Source organism: Mauremys reevesii, linkage group 16, assembly GCF_016161935.1.
Source record: "Mauremys reevesii isolate NIE-2019 linkage group 16, ASM1616193v1, whole genome shotgun sequence".
In the NCBI taxonomy this organism is placed as follows: Eukaryota; Metazoa; Chordata; order Testudines; family Geoemydidae; genus Mauremys; species Mauremys reevesii.
The window spans coordinates 10,223,811-10,240,066 of NC_052638.1; positions in this window are offsets into that span (position 1 = coordinate 10,223,811).

The following is a 16,256-nucleotide window of genomic DNA, read 5'->3' on the forward strand; positions in this document are numbered from 1 at the left end:
CTCTAAGTCATTCTCACGGAAAGCTGATTGTGGAAAGACATCACCTGCATGGCTACTAGATGTACCATATATTCTGCAATAGAGATACACACTAGAGGAGGGATGTTCCTTTGGTGGACAGGGTGGGTGGAAAGGGATGTATAAAAGGGAGCAGAGGGAGAGTTTCTCTTTACTCCTGCTGGGCTCAGTGGCTTGGGAAGGCTTTGTCATAGAAAGGTACCTCGGATCCAAGAATGGGAGGCCAAAATCCAACCAACTAAACCAAACCAAGCCCTTTAAGGAGGCTTCCACAACATCCCCAGACCGCTGTGTTCCTAGTTCTCTTAGGGTTCTATGAGGCAGGCAGGTTTTCTGCCTTTCTCTTAGGCATCAGGTTGGGAAGGAGCAGTTTAACCAAATCCAAAAAGCCCTTACCTCGGACCTGTGAGTCAGTTACCAAACAGATAGTATCGAAAACCCAGCTCAGGCCAGGATCATGGGACCTGCAACTCCTCCCAGCCAGCATGACTTCTCATCTCCTCCCTCTCTTGCCTTGCTCAGTTTCCTTTCCCTGTTTTTATATATAGCCCCAGGGCGGGGCAGGGTGCTTCTTGGCTTTGCCCAGGCAGTTTTGGTCAGAAGCTCTAACCTGTCCCTTAAAGGGGTAGCACACGATGTCCAGTTTGAACTGGTCCGTATGAGTTTGTATGGAATCTCATTTGTGCAGATGCCTAGATCCTGGGATAGGAGCATGTGAAACACCCCAATAAATAAATACATTCAGTCAAGCCACAGCTGCTTCTCGCAGCGAAGTGTACGCACAGCTGGGATTATGGTGCTAAAGCTCATGGCACCAAGACTCAGAGCTCATGGGGCTTGAGTCGCAGGGCTACAAATAGCCGTGTAGACCTTTGTGCAGGGGCCCACGCTCCAAGACCCCTCACAGTTCCACCCCAAACCCGAACGTCTACACTGCGGGTTTATAGCCCCACAGCCCAGTCTCACAAGCCTGAGTCAGCTGACCCAGGCCACGTTGCGGGGGGCTTTATTGCAGTGTAGACCTACCTGCCCAGTGAGTTGGGCTGCTAGAAAATTTCACATGAACTGCTCTGGGCTTTGAGAATCTTGTTCTAGTTCCTATGGCAGGAATGGGCTATTGTAGCCACAGACGGTTCCAGTCCCCGCCTCTCCAGTGTGAGCTCTACTCAGGTGCCCTCAGTTAAACATTGATAGTCACGGTACACATCTGGTCGTGGTTGGATCTGGTTGTAACATGGCTAGACAGCGTGGAAGGTGCTGACCCATGCTCAAAACACATGCTGAGATCTAGAGCTGAATTCAGATCTGCTGGCACAAGCAGTTGCCTGGCCCAGTCCCTAGGCGGGAATCACCCTAGGAACAGCAGGCAGCATTACTATCTTTGCCCTTGCTTGGGGGTTCCTCAGGAGAAGAGCTCCTAGCCGCCCTGCGGGTTAAATCTGCACTAGGGATGTGCTGAGTACGTGCATTCTCCCCATCCTTCCATAGACGGACTTTGGGTCTGATCCAATTCCCGTGTTCCCATCCTAGCCATGTCCCTCTCCAGCCGGTCCTGCAGGACCCCGGATGGAGAGTGGATTGCTGCTGCTTTCCTCCAAAACAACCTCCTTGTGGTCAGATTTTCTGCCACCGGGGCCCTGGTTTAGATGTTCCTTAACTGGATCAAAGCTGTGGCTCTGATGAAGGTCCTGCCACCACTACACAAGTCCCCTAACTTTTTAGTCCCCTTATGCCACAAGGCCACATTCTCATGCAGTTCCCAGCAAACAGGTTTACTCCTGGTGGGTGGCCAGGCTGGCTCTGGGAAGGGAGAGTCTAATATGGGCCTCAGCAGGGAATGCTGGCAGTGTTGAGATGAAGGGAAGGACAGCCAGGTGGCAGCAAAGACTTACAGTCACTTTTGCCTGACGTTTCCCTTGCTAGTGGCAGATATGCTGCGAGAGAGGCAGCAAGCTCACTAAAGAGTTAAAAACAACAGAAGGGACCTGCTGTCCTCCCTCTGCAGTCGCTTTTCCTCTCCCCTGTTGTGGCTCTATTTTTGTCAGCAGCTCAACCACTTCACTCACCCTGCTCTTTTCGGGTGCACTGTCAGAGAGCCCGTCAAGAAAGAAGGCGCCAGACACATTCACAAATTAACGAGCAGACAAGGGACCAATCATGCTGTGTCACTGAAGTCAAGCTGAGCTTTGCCATTGACTTCAATAAGAACTAGATCAATCCCCAAGTCACCAGGATGTATACACCCAGCAGTCCTGAAGGGTCTTTAGAATGAACTGGTTGATCGGCTAACTAAAGATACGCAATCTCTCATTAAAATCCACTTCTGTGCTGGAGGACTGGACAGCAGCCAGTGGTGTTGCTATCTTTGAAAAGGCACTAGAGGTGATCCTGAGAATCACAGACCCCAGTGAGCATTACTTCTGTCCTCTCTACATTAATTTTAATTCTCATTTCAGCCAGAGTTATCAGATTTCTAGATCGGGGTGTCAAATATGCCACCCCGGGCCTGATCCTGCCCACCTGATGTGACACCACAGGACATATTCAGATTGATCAGAATCTTGGCTTTCACTGAAAAAGCAAAGTAAATGTCCAGCCCTCATGGTTGATCTCTCTGCACACCTCCCACTGACAGCAGTGGAAAATGCTGTGGGCTAAAGGGAATATAGAGTCTTACATGTATATCCCAGGCCCTGGGAATAATTTAAGACAGAATTTGGCCCTCAGCACCAAGAGTTTGAGACACCCTGCTCTGCATGAACATGAAATGACAGACTTTGCCAAAGAAAATCATGCTTCACTAATCTATAAGAGTTCTTTAAGCCTGTCAACAAAATAGTGGCTAAAGGAGAACAGGTCGATATAAAATTTCTTTGGATTTTCAAAAAGGCTCCAAGAAGAGGCTGCCAAGGAAACTAACTAGTCCTCGGCTGAGTCAAAGTTCTGTCACGGATCAGAAACTGGCTACGAGACAGAAAACAAAGAGCAGGAATAAATGAAATGCTCAGTTTTCATCCTGGCAAAAGATCAACAGCAGGCTGCTCCAGGGCTCTGTACCCAGGACTGGTGTTGCTTAATATATTCATTATAATCTGGGAGAGTGATCAGAGAGGTAGCAAAATGTGCAGAAGACACATACATTTCGGTTGGTTAAGAGAGGCTGTGTGGCACTTCAGAGAGATACACAACTTGTAAACGGAGTACATTTGAGCTGGAGTCTTTGAGAGACAGTAGACATCTTACAGAGTCATTTAGAGAAAAACTGCAATTAAAGCCTCCCCGTTAACAATTTAAGGCCCGGAGCAGCAAAGCACTGTGGTCCTACCAAATTCACGGCCATGAAAAATGCATCATGGACCATGAAATCTGCTCTTCTGTGCTTTTACCCTATACTATACAGATTTCATGGGGGGAGATCAACATTTCTCAAATTGGGGAGAGGAGGGGTCACGGTATTGCCACCTTTACTTCTGCGCTGCTGCCTGTAGAGCTGGGCAGCTGGAGACCAGCGGCTGTTGGCCAGGTGCCCAGCTCCGAAGGCAGTGCCCCGCCAGAAGCATAGAAGTAAGGGTGGCAATACCATACCATGACACACTTACTTCTGTGCTGCTGCCTTCAGAGCTGGGCGGCCGGAGAGAGGTGGCTGCTGATTGAGGCCCCAGCTCTGCAGGCAGCAGCACAGATGTAAGAGTGGCAATACCATCCCATGCCATCCTTACTTCTGCGGCGACTCTGCCTTCAGAGCTGGGCTCCCAGTCAGCAGCCACCGCTCTCCAGCTGCCCAGCTCTGAAGGCAGAAGTGTAGCAGTACCACAATCCACTCCCCTATTCCCCCCCACACACACACACACGTTCCTTTTTGGATTAGGACACCTACACTTACAACACCATGAAATTTCAGATTTGAATGGCTGAAATCATTAAATTTACAATTTTTAAAATTCTTTGACTGGGAAATTGACCGAAATGGACAGTGAATTTGGTAGGGCCCTAGCTTTAGTGGTATGGCTAGATCAGCAGAGCCACCTAATGTAGTCGCAGTGTATGGCGAGAGGAGGAGGAGTTGTTCTTCGTGTATATTGACACTACCTCCCTGAGCCACATTAGCACAGCTGACTGAAGCCCCCTTCCCTAAGCTGCGTCTGCCCTGGGGGTTTGGGCTGGCACAGCTACATCAGCTAAGACAGCCTTTCTCAACATTTTCCCCACATTGGGCCCCCACAAGGTTTCAAAGCGTCACATGGCAGGTCCTCAGGGCTGGCTGGGCTCAGCTGCCAGCTCTGAGCATAGTAACCTCTGGGATCGCAGCATCACTCAAGTTTGGCCCGGCCGCCTCAATGACGGGAGAGGGACAAACAGGTCAAATTCGAGTGAGTGGCGCTGCGACCCCATGCATCAAGTCGCAGCACCACTCACAAATTTGACCCAGCTGGCCCCCCAGCAGGAAGCCAAGCTGAGCCCAGCCAGCCCCAGGGGACTGTAGCTGAAGGAGGTACCCCTAGGGGGTGAGTGTAGAGTGGGCACTAAGCCCCCCCTCGGCACAGGACCTGACCCCCCCCAACCCCCATGTACTGGGTCACAACAGGCCATTTCTCCCCCACCCCTATTACTCCTTCAACATTTACAGATAGGCCCTGAGCACAAGAAGGTTGTGAACCACAGAGCTTGGGGGGGGGGGGGTGAGTTTTCACACCCTTAAATGGCAGAGCTAGTTCAACAAAGCTTTGTAGTACAGACTTGGCCTCAAGCATGTGTTTAACTCTAAGCCCTATTGAAGCCACGTGTACCACTCGCATACTCAACCTTAAGCCTGTCCTTAAGTGCTTTGCCGGCCCATGATTCTAGCCCTTTGCAAGGGAGTGAATTAATCCTTTGGGAATATCCCTATTAAACCACTCCCCCTTCTCCTTATGTTTCCTTCCTGCAGGGGCCAAAGGGACACCCATTGGAAAGCCAAGCCCCCTGCACATGCCGGGAATGGAATGAGCTTCGTCACCTATTATTTCTTCCCTCAGCTCATTGTTTCCCAACCCGCATTTACTGAACTGCTCCAACACTGGATGTTCTGTTCCGAGCGGATTTTTAAAAGGGTTCAAGGCCAGCCACTCACGCTCTTGGGTCGCAGAAGCTATTTACGGTAGAGCTGTGGAGGGACAGAAAGCCAGCACTTTTCTATTGCTGCTGGAGATTCTATGCGGTACATTCACCAGCTCTTACAAAAAACAGGAACCAAACCATGAAGGCAGAGGAAACAAACAAGACAGCACAACGGATGCAGCGGCTATTATGGGAGGAACAGCCACCACTTAGTGTAACAGCGATTTGCATTTCTCCCACACCCTCCATCCAAGGATCTCCAACGTTAATTATTTAAGCCTCCAACATACATCATTAGCCCTGTTTTCCAAATGTGAGATTCAGACAAATTAGTGAAAGGATTTGCCTGAGGTTGCAAAGCTCATCAGTGGTCAAATCCAAGTCTCCTGACTACCTGTCCTGTGCTTAAAACCACAAGCCCATCCTTCCCCTCCTAAAAACACCTGCAAATCCTTCCTGGACATGACTCCCGGAATGGCTACAGAGACATCTTTGGCTTATTCCTACTGAGATTTTTTCCTCCCTTGAAGCTGTGCTGACTGAGCACGTGCAATCAAGAAGCTGCTCTTAGGCACTAAGTGCGTCGCCCATGCCCATCAGGAAACATATTTACGCTTCACTTAACACTGGAAATTGTACCGACTGGTTGCTGAACAAAAGCCACTCCAAATTAACAGGGTACAATACTCCAAGCAGCAGTTCTTTTGATTACTAAGAGCAGCAGGGGCTGCAGCGATATGGAAGTGAATAGGTAAAATGGACACAAATGTGCCCTCAGAGTCAGCTTACGGCAGTGGGTAAAAATCATGAATGTGATTTAAAGTTCTATAAGTCGGTGCAAGCAAAGCCTAGCCTGAAGGCTACCGGCCATTGTCAGTGGTTGTTTTGTTACTGAGTGGAGAACAAGAGTAGTGGGCACGGCAAAACAGAGGTCTAATACACCCCTTGCAAAGATGCTGTGCCTAGATCATTGAGGAACAAAGGACTAGAAAGGACTTCCTAGTTCATGGAGTCCAGTCCCTGGCCATTTCAGGCAATCCCTTCATATATCCCCTTCATAAGTTTATCAAGCTGCATCTTACAGCTAGTTAGGTGTACTTATGACTAAAGAGACAGGTTGTCACAACCAGGATTTGTGTGACAAAACCCAGCCTTATTTCGGTTTGTGTTGTTTAAGCCATAGAAAACTACCCCTTGGTATGAAAATATTCTTAGACAGATTTATGAAACCATCCAATGTAAAGACTCACCACATTTTATCAACACGAGGCATAGCAACCAATGTCATAAAACACTGGCGGGGTCTCTTTAAATACATTTAAACTGTTAAGGGCAGCTATTCAAATGTCCTTCTAATGGAAACGTGTAATTAAAATACTGTGGCAGGATTTTCCTTTTCTGACAAAAAGGAAATTAAGATTATACTTGTGGGGACAAAGCCATGGCTTCCTATGACAAACAGGCAGCTTTAAGCATGACAGACTTCACATTAGGAATGAAGAGGTTCACGTGTCAAATGTGAGGCCCCAAATCCGGCAGACTTATGCAGGGAGGAGGGTGTTAAAACACGTGCCTGGTTGCAGGATCAAGGCCTCAAAACTTTAACTTAAGATTGTTACCTTATGACCAAGCATGTAGGGCCTGCCGGTCCTTTCCCACCCAGGAGTTACTTCCCTGATAGTCAGAGGATTAATCCCTGTTTGGGGCGACTCATACCCATCCAAGTCTGTTTATCAGCTCTTAATCAGGTCTTCATTTTGAGACGAGATGAATCATTTGAACTGTCATTGGTATTCTGGTTGCACCTAGTAACTCCAATTAAAAGTCAGGACCCCCCTGTGCACTTTCCCTTAATATTCACACAATATGCATTGTCTATTCTGAATGCGGAAAGCCCTGTACACAATACAGAAGATGTGTTAGCTACTGAGAGCCAGTGCTAGGCATAAGTAAACTAAGCAATTGCTTAGGGCCCCAAACAACTCAAGGCCCCCCCCCCCCATCGGTTGTGAGGGGGCCAAAATATTCCTGCTTAGGGCCACCAATGGGCTAGCACCACCTCTGACCGACAGCCACATGTTCTAATGCTCAAGAATTTTGCCTCACCTTCCAAGGCAAACAAAAAGAAATATCCACAATGGTGAGTGATTCAAAGAAGCTAAGGAAAAACCTGGTAAAGCTCTTGACCATCCAGGAGCTACACACACATAGCTATAGGCGCCAATCCTGCCAAGAGCTCTTTGCAGGGAATCCCCTTTGCAGGATTGGGGCGATAAGTTAAGTCATCTTTTGCAAGTTGCAGTTTTGTCTGAAACACTGGCTGTATTTTGTGGTGAAGCACAGCTAAGGAAAGACCAGACACACGTCAGACTAAGGCACACTTTACAAAATAGTTACCAACCCAGGCACAAGACCAAGTCACCCATCCTTAATATGGATCCCTCACCCTAGCTGAGTGGAATTTTTGTGAGGCTGGTGTAAGTTGTACATGCCTGATAGTCTGCAGTTCCCTTTGAGGTCACAAACTGCAGGTGCTTCTGCTCCATCTGAAGAGGGGAGGGAAATTGTCCAAAAATAAATAAATAGATAAATAAATCACACGACACTTCCCAATGTAAGAGTTACAGCGCTTGACCGAAGAGGCGGCCTTACATGAGCAGACACTATGTCATGCATGCTTTAGTCCCAAGGCTCTCATGAATGCCCATGATAGATGGGCAGCTATAACCCTAAGCAGAAGTTACTGAGAATAATCCCTAACCCTGTACAGTTATTAGTTCTGCAAACTGAACTCAGTGACTAACGTATGAATACACCAGGCATTCTATTTCTCAAGGAAAGCTTTTATTTTCATTCCTCACACTCATAGTTGTACAACAATCACCACTGTAGGAACACCACTTTTTTAGATAAAAATAATCACAGGAGCACAGACGATGTCCATTTCAGTGACAGCAGCTGCATTCCTTGGATGCTGGCTCTTTGCAGACACAGCCCTTGGCACAATTATTGCATCCAGCTGGGCAACAGGAGCAGCAGCCTAAACAAAATAAAAATAAAAGAGAACTTATTGACAGCAACAAAGACGTTGCATTCTCTAGAACAGGGGTCGCTGGCGCCCGCCGGGGCATCTAAGTGCGCCCACGTACTGGCCGGTGGACGAGCATCCGCCGAAATCCCGCCAACAAGCAGTGTCATCCAGAGGCATCGCCACCGAAATGCCGGTGCTTCTGGATGACACTGCTTGTCGGCGGCGACGACGCCTATTGATGTTGCCGCTTGTCGGTGGCATTTCGGTGGATGCTCGTCCGCCGCCACGGTCCTCCGTGGCTCGTCGTCTGGCGCCCGCCAGACAAAAAAGGTTGGGGACCACTGCTCTAGAATCTCAGGAAATGCAATGTATGAAAGAGGTCTTGATTGTGGTGGTTTCCCCCGCCCCGCTTGTGATCTGTATCTAGTAGAGGAAAGAATACTGTACATGGCATACTTCAACCTGTTCTATACTAAAAGATTAACCCGCTTGGCATTTAAAAGAACATCTTAATGTAGGTTCCAAGGGCCTTTGAGAATCAAGTCCTATAAAGGTCTAATTCTGCTCTCAGCGATTCCTTTGCAAGGACTCAATTCAGTAAGCACATGCTTAAGTGCTTTGCGGGGTCCTATAACCAGAGTATCTATTGACTTCAGAGTAGTTCCTCTGCTTTTAAACTGGAGTAACAGAGCAGAATGTGGCCCTGAAACTTAGGGCTCCTCTTCACCACTCTTGCTACTCCCACAACACACTGGAAACAACCTGATTACATCTCACTGGGTCCCCAATGCCTCAGCAATACCATTTCCAAAGAAATTGCAGCTTACATGTTATGAAAGTGTCAAAATACTTCAATCTAACCCACATAATCAGAGTTTAAAAAAAAATCTACTCACTTTTTTTGCAAGATCCACACTTACAATTTTTGCATTTGCAACTGCCAGTACAGCCACATGAGCCACCTTGGGGGACAGAGAAAGGAGAACTCATCAACATTGTTCAACTAGAACACTGAGTCAGACACCAAACGGAGAATTTTATCAACAATCATTTTCAGGTTATACAAAGTTCCAAAGCTCCATCCTACCCCCTGACTCAATTTTCATTGTTTTTTCCTGTTACCTGGATCTTTTCGAAAAAGAGGAAAAAAAGTTACCTGAAGAATCTTCTCACGCTGTGAAAAAAAGGGTATTTTAAAAACATACTTGGCCCACTTATTGGATATTTAAATAGAGCCCACCTTGCCAAGGTAAGACCAGGTGACATTTAAGTCTGGGAGTTTGGTTTCCAGGATCTATTTCATAGCCCAGAGGGAAAATCCAGAGTCACTCCAAGATCTAGAGATTCTTTCCCCTGCCCATGCTGATTGCATGCAATGCCGGAGGCAGTTTCCCAGTGAGGGGAAAACAGAGGCCCTGCCCGGTGTTTAAGTTGTAATGCAACAGGTGCAAGGGCTCAAGCAATTTTTTTACATCCATAACTGATGCAGCAAGACCACTGGTGCCAGGGCTACGAACTGCCAAGCCTAGAGGTGCTGGGGCTTAGTCCTGGCACAGATTGAGCCCTGGCCTCCCTGACCAGTCTAAGAACCCCCCATGGCATCTTGGAGCAGGGTCTGTGCAGCCCGGCAGCAGGAAGGAGTAACTCACCGGTAGCACAAGGACAGTCCTGGGGATCCATCGCTAGCTTGGCTCCTTCAAACTGCTCAGTCAGAGGGAGACTCAGGGATCAGAGGAGAGTTTGGCTCAGGAGCTGCTGCTGCCTCCTATTTATCCCAGCGGAGGGGTGAGGGCGAGCGCAAAACCTCCGCGAGCCCTGCACACGGTCCTCGAAACACCAAAGGGGGACGCTGTCTGCAAACTCCTCACCGCGTGCATTGCACGACGGTGCTGTGTCCGCACAGACCGACCAGGGCGCTGTGTGCACCCCCCGTGCATTGCACGGTGCTGTGTGCAACGCCCTCCCTCCTCCCAATACACTCCAGGGTGCTGTGTCCGCACAGACCGACCAGGGCGCTGTGTGCACCACCCCAATACATTGCACGGTGCTGTGTGCAACGCCCTCCCGATACACTCCAGGGTGCTGTGTCCGCACAGATCGACCAGGGCGCTGTGTGCACCACCACCCCCCCCCCCCCCCCCGTGCATTGCACTCTCCCGTGCCTCCCTCTCGGGGCACGTGCCCCCCCCCCCAGCACCCCCAGGCAGTGCCCCGCCGTTCAGGCTCAGCCCGTCCCACCCAGGGCACGGAAGGAGGAGCCTCCTGCAGCGATCGCTCCCCTCCCTGCCCCGAGGCCCAAGCTGCGGCCTGAGCCCCGGCAGGGTCTGTGGGTCCGTGCGCAAAGCCCGGGCTCGGCCGCCCAGCGGGACTCGGGTGTTCCCGGGCCCGTGCGCAGCCGCGCGCGTGCGGGGAGAGGCGCCGGGCTGCACGCGGCGCTGGACTCCCCAGGCCGGGTTGCAGGGGGAGCCAGGGCCGGCTCCAGGGGTTTTGCCGCCCCAAGCAGCCCCCCCCCCCCAAAAAAAGCCTTGATCGATCTGTGGCAATTCAGCAGGAGGTCTTTCGCTCCGAGTGACGGACCCCCCTCCGGAGTTGCTGCCCCAAGCACCTGCTTGATAAGCTGGTGCCTGTAGCTGGCCCTGGGGGGGAGCGGGGACACGACCCTTCCCCGTGTCCCCCGGGGCTAGCGGGGCACTGCCCCTGCTGGGAACTAGGAACCCGCCTGGCGGCCCCCGCTGCCTCCTTTGCCTCCCTCTGGGAGCTGCACCGTCCACTGACATCAGAACAACTGGTGCAAAATCTGCCCCCCTGAGCAATGCAGTGACCCCCCAGTGCCCCCAGCGTCGTGCTGACAGCAGGGCTTCGCCTATCCTGGGGCGAGTGTTTTAAGGATGCTGATGGCAGCAGCTCTACCAGCGGGATAGTAGCCTCCTCTGTGCTAACATGAGCCAATGGCTGGAAATTGAAGGGAGACACATTCAGACTGGAAATAAGGCACGTGTTTGTAACAGTGCAGGTTAACCCCCATGGGACAATGTTCCCCAGGGTCTGGGTGGATTCACCATCACTGACAGCTTTCTAAAAATCAAGATGAGAGTTTTTGGGGTGAAATAGGCCCTGGTTCAAAGGGAATTATTGGGAGGCAGTTCACACACCGGGTCAGACTAGATGATCACAGTGGTGCCTGCAGGCCTTGGAGGTTACAAGTCATTCATTGATATCAGCTGTCAACTGCAATTTCATCCACCTCCTCCCCTTTCCTACTTTTAGGCTCCCCTCCCCCCACCACAGGCAGCATGAAGGGTCTCAGCCTAGGTGAGACAAAGGCCTGCTCTCCCTGAGCCACCATCCCATCGTCAGTTTTCCCTGTTCAGCCTCAGGGGCCCCCACTAACAGGTCTGTTGCTGGGGCAAAGAGAGCCTGCAAGGAAATACAAAGAAAACCCCAGAGCATGGGAGAACCACTGAGGAAATTCCTTTATCCCCATGGTACAGCAGGTTGGGAGGCAGCCAGAAGTTGTTCAGGAGGGGTGGAATGGGGAAACTCCCTCTGCTCTGGGAAGTGAGGGGATGATCTAGCCTGGCACAGCCCTTAGAAAGATGCTCGATTATGACAGGTCTCTGTGGCAGATGAGTGGAAATCTGTTACAGCAGGACATGCCAATGTAGACACCTCATATGCAGAGAGAGTCACCAGATGCAGTAGTTTCAAGCAGGAGCCGATCACATGCAGAAATATCAAGTCTATTTTAAGCAAGCCCTTTAGAAACAAAATCTGGCTTCTGTTACATCTGTGCAACCCCACTACATGCCCCAGTATTTGTACAGCAGAAGCAGTTGGATGCAGATGATCAGACAGACTTCAATGGGATCACCTGGGTAGAAATGAGGCCAGACTGTAGCCCTGTGTTTACTCCACTGCCCACATAGTGATTACAATTAAGGGCATGCATTTAAAGCACTCTGAAGAGGCCTAGTGCTAGATAAGGGTAAAGAAATATTGCACTGTAGCAACAAATCCTTTATCAACACAGCCAAGTCTCAGGGGTTTCCTCCAGCTCTATTCCCCTAAGGGAGCCTTGTCACCTTTCAGAGCAACTGCGCCTGTATTCCTCCTCTGTGCCCTCCTAGGGTCCCAGCTCCTCAGCTCTCACCTCTTGGGTGGAGGCCCATCGCTCACTCTCTCCTGAGCAGGATTTTTCCAGGCTGTACAGTTCCCTGCCTACCCTAGGCAGCCTGGTGTCTGCATTTTGAAGTCTCCGAAGATGAGTAGCTCTAATTTATAGCATTTCTACATTACCACACAGCTCTTTCTAAGCAAAGAGATTAATTTGAAAGTACTACAAGGAAACTATAAAAAACACTAAAAGGTCCTATACACATGCTACCAACTTGCTACAAGCTCCTGGAGCATAGGCAGCCTACCTCCTGGGTGGAGCAGGACCTTGCCTAGTGGTTGTAGCAGCAGTTCAGAGCAATGGCAAGTGTAGATCCAGGTACTGATCCCCCAGTAAAGCCAGAGTCAAAGAACCAAGCAAAGCGTCAGAGCTAGGAAGACAGTGACTACACTGACGCATGCAGGAGCAAAGAGCTGGAGCAGGGCAAGTACTCCAGGGTGTGATATACAATGAGCCATCACTGTACTGCTGCCACTGCTGGGCTCAAGTACCAGGCTGCTGGCTCCCCGGCCCAATCAGGAAGCACAACCATTTGTAAAAGGCTCACTGGGCCCAGCTGAGTTTGCTGGGTTGCCTAGCAACTAGGCTGGGCAGCGGCTGTGCGCCTCACACTCACCGGAAGTCACCCATCAGTCTGATGGGGCCTAGGAAGGGTTGGGGCTCCCTTTGACAGAAGATCCTGCTGGGGGCTAGATGAGAGAGAAGCAGGGGCGGCTCTAGCCATTTCGCCGCCCCAAGCAGGGCAGCATGCTGCGGGGGGCGCTCTGCCGGTCCCGCGGCTCCGGTGGACCTCCCGCAGGCGTGCCTGCAGAGGGTCCGCTGGTCCCGCGGCTCCACCAAAGCCGCCTGCCACCCTCCCGGCGACCGGCAGAGCGCCCCCCTGCAGCATGCCGCCCCAAGCACGCGCTTGGCATGCTGGGGCCTGGAGCCGCCCCTGGAGAGAAGGCCCTGAAAAGGTGGATAAGGTATTATCTTTTATTGGCCCAACTTCTGTCAGTGAGAGAGACAAGCTTTCAGGCTTACACAGAGCTCTTCTTCGGGTCTGGAAAACTAACTCAAAGGGTTACTGCTCAGTACAAGGTTTGAACAGATGGTTTAGCACAAGCAGTTAACGTATATTTCAAGGCACCATTCAATAGGTGTTTACTTATGCTAACCAACCCATTCAAATCTTATATTCAGCAGTGACACTTTGAGTTCCTTTCCCTGACCTGAAGAAGAGCTCTGTGTAAGCTCAAAAGCTTGTGTATCTCACTGACAGATAATAAAAGATAATACCTCACAGATAGTAAAAGATAATACCTCACGCACCTTGTCTCTCTAATATCCTGGGACCGGCAGGCCTACAACACTGAATGCAAAGAGGGCCCTGCATCAGTTTTAAGTCAGGCTTTTCATCCAAAAGTCCTTTCTTTCTCTATTTGTCTCTGGAAAATCCAGTTTGAACTACTATATTTGAGTGTTTCCAGTGGGGACACCTCTCTGGAGGTGTTCCACCCTCAGTGAATTTGCCTAATTGCACCCCATTCTTTGCTCCTGCAGGAGCTGTGGTCACCCTCCCCCATGGAATTACATCCAGTCCCTGGCTCACAATAATACATAAATTTAAGGGTAGGTCTACACTTACCTGCCGGGTCGACGGGCGGCGTTCGTCTAATCTACACGCGATAGTTCGAACTCCGGACGCGCTCACGTCGACTCCGGAACTCCACCGGAGCGAGTGGCAGTGGCGGAGTCGACGGGGGAGCCGCGGACTTCGATCCTGCGGCGTCTGGACGGGTGAGTAGCCCGAACTAAGGTACTTCGACTTCAGCTACGCTATTCGCGTAGCTGAAGTCGCGTACCTTAGTTCGAACCCCACCCCCCTTAGTGTAGACCAGGCCTAACACAGTAAGATCTCCCAAAGAGGTCAATTTCCTGTCTCGAGCCTTACAACAGCTGGATCCCAGTAAGAACAGCACTAAGCTTCAGAAAAGGTGGCCACAAAGCTTCTAAAATCCACAGACATTGCGGGGAAATGATCTCCTTGGGAGCCATCCCAATTAATGGTCTTTCTGGATTAGAATGAGCATCTTGTATTACCTGGAAATAAATTGCTCGGGCCAATTACACCCTTTGTCAGCGTTCTGACAGATTAACAGGAAACCAGACCCTTACGGTTGTGTTACTGAGTCCCTCGTGATTAGGGTTACCACCTGGCAGGGCCAGTATTTGACTGGTCTGGCCAGTTTTTTATGGCATTGCCAGTTGGCAGAAAAATAATTTAATCTGCTGGATTTTTTTTACATGGGTCTAAAGATTTGCATTATTATCACAATACACTGGGATACCCAGTGTTAAAAGTTTCTGTGTCCCACTAACGATGTGGCAGTGCTCCCACTTCTGCAGTTTAAGAAAATGATGTCATCAATCTTATCTATGTGAGTTAGCTCTCTAGATACGATAAGTGGCTGTTGAAGGGGGAGGGAGATTGCGGAGTGGCCTTGTGGTTGGGGTTGCATGGGGCTTGTTTTGTGGGGGTGGCGGGACTGCTGGATTTTTGCATTTCAAAGGTGGTAACCCTACTCGTGGTTGGCTGGGATGATGAAGGAAAAGCCAGGAATGACAGATCAAATATAAAACATTTTCAAAAAGTGCCCGGATAGTGGGTGTTGCCATTTTGGGGTACCCAGTCCTGCAACACCTTAAGCTAATTCCAGGGCGCTGAGCATCCCACTGACTGATATTCAGCCCGAACATTCCCCTTCTTAATTTCCTCCTATCAGCCTCTGGATGCTCCCTGTTTACTGTGCTCAGTAATCCCTTTCCTTCCTTGGGGTTTACACCCTTCAGATATTAGCAGCATTTCCTCATGCCCACCCACCCCACTTTAGCCATCCCTTAGCCCCGTTCTATGTATTGAACCACATTTCCAGTCTTTCCTCAGAAACCAGACCCCCTCCAGCCTCCTGATCATTTTTGTTCCTCTTCTCAGAGCTCCCTCCAATTCTTTAATATCCTTCCAGTAACAAGAGGCTCTGGCCTGAACACAATATTCCACATGCCGTTGCCTTAATGCTGTGAGGTAGGGAGCTATCATCTCCATGTCCGGTGCCAGATAGCCCAGTATTGCATTCGTGCCTTACTGCACTGCCAGCTCATATCTAGCATACTCAGCTGGAGGGAGCCCCTCGGAGGCTGTAATCTTGAACGAGCCTGAGGGCTGATAATGGGCAGCATGTTAGCCAGAAACTAGCCTTTGAGAGGAAGGATGGTGCAGTGATTAAGGGTGCCACTTGGGAGATCCAGGTTTAGTTTTCTGCTCTGCCACAGATATCCTTAGGCTTGTTCTAAACTGTAAGGCATCTTGCGTCAATCTAACTCTGTCAGCGTCCACACGACGTTATTCCCACTGATATCAGTCACCCACTACACCGACCTGGTAACTCACTCTCCACGAGAGGCATAGTGCTTAGGTCAATGTAGTTAGGGTGACACAGTGTCTGTGTTGACACTGCATTACGTACATCGCCTGTTAGCTGTCAGCCCCACACGGGGCTCACAGATGAAGCCCGGCCACCCCAGGGCTGACAGCCTGACCCACACATCCCTGGGCTGGGGCTCCAGTGTCCCACAATGCCCCATACAGTTAAGTTGGTGGAAGTGCTCCTGGGGAGGACATATACCACCAACAGGGGGCGGGAGCGTAGTGTGGACATGAACCACTGCAGTAATTACAGTAGTGGCTGTACATCCACCTAACTTAGGTTGACTTCATTTTTTTAGTGTAGACAGGTTCTTCGTCACTTAGTCCCTCTCCGGGCCTCAGTTTCCCATCTGTACAGGGGGGATAATAGCACAGCCCCCTTCCCCCCCCACCCCCCCCGGGATGTTGTGAGGATAAATAGACTAGAAATGCCAAAGAGTTGAGTGTTAGACCTCACTTTGCTTGGCCAG